This window comes from Pongo abelii, chromosome 14, assembly GCF_028885655.2.
Source record: "Pongo abelii isolate AG06213 chromosome 14, NHGRI_mPonAbe1-v2.0_pri, whole genome shotgun sequence".
NCBI lineage: Eukaryota > Metazoa > Chordata > Mammalia > Primates > Hominidae > Pongo > Pongo abelii.
In genome coordinates, this window is record NC_071999.2 from 50,651,906 (window position 1) to 50,656,320 (window position 4,415).

Sequence of the window (4,415 nt, forward strand, 5' to 3'; positions counted from 1 at the left end):
CCAAGTGGATGAAGAAAATGTGGTATATATACACCACAGAATACTACTCAGCCATACCAAGGAATGAAATAATGTCTTTTGTAGCAACTTGGATGGAGTTGGAGGCCATTTTTCTGCCATTATTCTAAGTGAAGTAACTCAGAAATAGAAAACCAAATATTGCATGTTCTCACTTATAAGTGAGGATGCAAAGGCATAAGAATGATATAATGGACTTTGGAAACTCACAGGGGAAGGCTGGGAGGAGAGTGAGGGATAAAAGACTACACATTGAGTACACTCCTCGGGCGATGGGTGCACCAAAATCAAAGAAATCACCACTAAAGAACTTATCAGTGTAACCAAACACCACCTGTACCCCAAAAACTATTGAAATAAAAATAAAAATTAAAAATATACCCCCTTTTAAAGTGTACAACCTAGTGGTTTTTAGTCTATTCACAAATTTGTGTGGCCACCGCCACTGTCTAATTCCAGAATGTCTTCAACATCTCAATCAATGAGTATTGAAGAATAACCATTGACGAGAGGAAAGATAGAAATTTAGTGTGGAAATTTTAGCAAAAACCTTTGCATTGTTTGAGGATGGGACTGTATATTGAGTATTGTGACTTAGAAATTGCAGTCAGTAATGTACTTTTCCATTTAAATCTACAGATCTCTGTGAGGTACCCTTTTCAGTGATAACAGACAGCCATTAAATCCAAAAACCCAGGTAAATTGAACTTAGAAGCTGACTTTTGGTTCACTGGGTTAAATTAAGAATTTAAGAGATAACCACAGTTAATTACACTGTTCATTACAAATATTACTACTGACAATTTTTGTGAAAGCAAAAGATTTTTGTATTATTAATGAATAAGATAACAATCTAAAACTGTTATTTCATCTTTGTCTTGTTAAAATTTCATTGTTGAGTATGCTTTATAATGTGTATAACTATGATAATAGGAAAAGCATCAAAATTTTAAATTAAGAAATATACCTGTAGGAATCTGTGCTCAAAATGTTGTGGTTTTTTTTCACAAAAGCATTTTTATTTGAGGCAAAGAGAAATCTTGCTGAAACGATTACAGTTCCAAGCATCAAAACTCAACTATTAGTGGCACTATTTTGACTTCACACATTTTGCTTTTCCTTGGTCAGCAAAGGGTATTCAAGTTATATTTTCCCCAGCTGGGCAAAAATAAGGGCAAAGAAAACTGGAAGAGACTTCTACTCTGTGGGTACTGCTCTGCAAACCCAACATCAAGCTAGGAAAGCCCTCAATGGTCTGTCTTCAGGTTGCTGTTCCACCTCTGAGTGACACAGGCCATATATATTTGCAAGAAAAAATGAGGCAGGAAAAACAGGCGTAGGTCACTTGTGGACAAGCAAGCATCCACAGCCTCAAAACTCTTCATGGAAGAGGTAATCCTTGTGGGAGGCTCAGCTCACCAAGGCACAGACCCTCCAGTTCCTGCTGTAGCTGGGTAAGGTGGTCATATCCTGGCTGCCCAGTTCAAAGTCAAAGACCTTGAAGTTCCCAGCAATGGGTTTTGGTGTCACAGGCTAGGGAATCACCACCAAGCTCCTCTGCATGGGGAACTGGATCAGAATCTGGGCTGTAGTTTTATTCTGGTTGGCTGTGATTGCTTCGATCCTGGGATCTTCCAGTAGGGAAGGGCCCTTGGGTTTGGCCGAGGGCTTGTCGGGAGAGCCAAGGCAGCTACAGGCAGTCACTGTGATACCTTTGGACTGGCAGTACTGGATAAAGGTTCTCCTGAGTTAGGTACAGGTGACACTGAATCTGGTTAACTGCCAGCTTACACTTTGAGCCAGGCTTGTTTAAGATCCTCTTGACCTGCAGATGGTTGAAGGTGGAGATGCCAATAGCTTTCGCCAGCTCTTCCATGGCTGCACATGTGTCCACATGTCAGTGTCACTGGGAACCATATTGCCTGATTCATCCAATGGGAAAAATTCCTTCCCAGGCTTAAAGCCAGTTGGCCAGTGAATAAGATAGAGGGCCATGTAGTCCAGCTTTAGGTTGCTGAATATCTTCTGGGAGGCTCCTTTCACCAGCCCCTTCTCATGGTACATGCACCACAGCTTGTGATGATGAGGAGGTCCTCACACTTCACCACCTGCTCCCTGAGCTTCTCCTGGGCCACTTGCACCTCGTGCTTGTTCTGGTGTAGGTGCAATCAGTGTGGTGGTACCCAATGTCAATCGCCACCTTCATAGCCTCACTGACCTGGCCTGGAGGGGACTTCCAGTTGCCCATTCTCAGGATGGGCATTTTGGCAGTGTTGTTGAGCTTGAGGTGGCTGGCCATGGCTGCTGAGCTTCCCAGACCCCCGCCTGGAACCATGCCCAAAATGTTTCATCCGTAAAATGCATTATGAAAAGATTTCATAGCCCACTGAGTGTAGACTACCTTTGCTCATATGTAATTCCCTGATGCAGTGTTTGAAATACTCCGAGTCAATCCATTGCAGAGAGGGTCTGAAGCACATTCAGTGTTCAGGTTTTACCCAGAGAGCTCGGGGCATTTTTAGCTGGCAGAAGCTCTGGTATAAATGGCAAGGCAGATTCAGATGCATCTAAACTTTATTACATGCACAGCACATGCCAGCCATAATGCAAAGTACTCTCACTCAACTTATTTCATGATTACCATAAACTGTGCTGTGGAGAATGTGAACTCGCTTTACAGATGAGGAGTCTCCAAGTCTGAGGGGTAAAGTGATTTGCTTAGGGCTGCATAGATAGTATGAATGACTCAAATCCAGGACTTCTGATTCCCCCTTCCCCTCCATACAACAGGCAATATTAAGGGTGCAGAATTGAGGCTCATATCCTAGTTCTGGCACTTAATGAGTGACCTAAGCAAGTTACTTAACTTGGTGCCTCAGTTTCTATCTGTAAAACACGGCTAAAAGTAATAGTACCCTCTTTTAGGATTGTGAGGAGTTTAATGCATAAAGAGCTTATGCTAGTGCCTGACACTTAGGAAAAAGCACTCAATAAATATTGGCTATTGTTATCATGATACCTGTTTTCCCCAACTTTTGCTGTCTAATTAGATTACAGTCCTTTTGAGTGCAAGGGATGGTATCTGATTTCTTTTCCTCTCCTCTGCTACTTCCTTTTCCTCCCTTTCCTTCTTTATCTCCACCCCCAAGCATAGTGCCTTGCTCAGAGACAATGCTCAGGTGCTTATTAATAATGATACAGTTCAGGCCGGGCGCGGTGGCTCACGCCTGTAATCCTAGCACATTGGTAGTCTGAGGTGGATAGATTGCCTGAGCTCAGTTCATAGACCAGCCTGAGCAACACGGTGAAACCCCGTCTCTACTAAAATACGAAAAATTATCTGGGCATGGTGGCACGTGCCTGTGGTCCCAGCTACTTGGGAGGCTGAGGCATGAGAATTTCTTAAACCTGGCAAGCAAAGGTTGCAGTGAGCTGAGATCGTGCCACTGCACTCCAGCCTGAGCAATAGAGTGAGATTCCATCTCAAAAAAGAAAAAAATAATAATAATGGTAGAGTTCATCTAAAGTTTTCAATCCATCAATATATATTGACTACCTTGCAGGTGAAGCCTGCCTGCACAGTTCTAAAGTCCTTCATTTCCTGTCTTATTTAATTTAGTCCTCACCACAACCTAAAATTGGAAAAACTATCATGCCCATTTAATCACCAAGAAACTGAGGCTTAGCAGAGGTCATGCAGCTAGCTGGGGTTGGCACCTTGACTTAGATTCTGTGTCTTTTCAACTACCTCTGTAATGGGGTCCAGGTGTGGAGGTGAGCATTCCTCTGACCTGGTCACCTGGAAAGTTTGTCCTTCCTTAGCGTAACACAAGTCCAATCTCAGACCCATTTTTCAAAGTCCTGACCATACTATAACTTATCAAGGAAAATGAGCAAATGGGACCCTTGTTAGTTCTTGAAGAAATGTTTTAATCAATTGTTTGGCACTATTCAGAGATCATATGCTATTTGGTAAGCATTTCATTATCATTAGGGAGCAACTAATTGACAATTAATTTACAGGATTACACACTTAACTAATCTGGTAGTTTTTAATTTTGGTTAAATTGAAATGTACAGATGTGCATAAATCATGATTAGAGTTGTCCTAATAAACAAAGCCTTCAAGTTTGCTGCTATCGGTCGAAATGAAGTGGAGACCCACCTGCCTCTTAATTTGGAAGTGTCCAATTCACTTCCATGGCTCCTGCCCTGCTGGGGACCCAAGGCCAGTTATCATCTCAGGACGGGGGAGTGTGGAGGGGCTAGTGGAGGGGGCAGAGACCCCCCTAGTCACCTCTTTTGTCTTTTTTCAAAATAAAAGACCATTTTTTAGAGACTGAATGTCTTCTTCATTGGCTGTCTTTTGATAGAGCCTCATTCTTGGATCAAGTAAA

The 4,415-nt window shown here is 42.4% G+C and overlaps 1 pseudogene; it reads right to left on the reverse strand.

Annotated features, from left to right (window-relative positions):
- Positions 1-1,389: 1,389 nt before the first annotated feature.
- On the reverse strand, positions 1,390-2,317 carry LOC100453711 (aldo-keto reductase family 1 member B1-like; annotated as a pseudogene).
- Between the last annotated feature and the right edge of the window lie 2,098 nt (positions 2,318-4,415).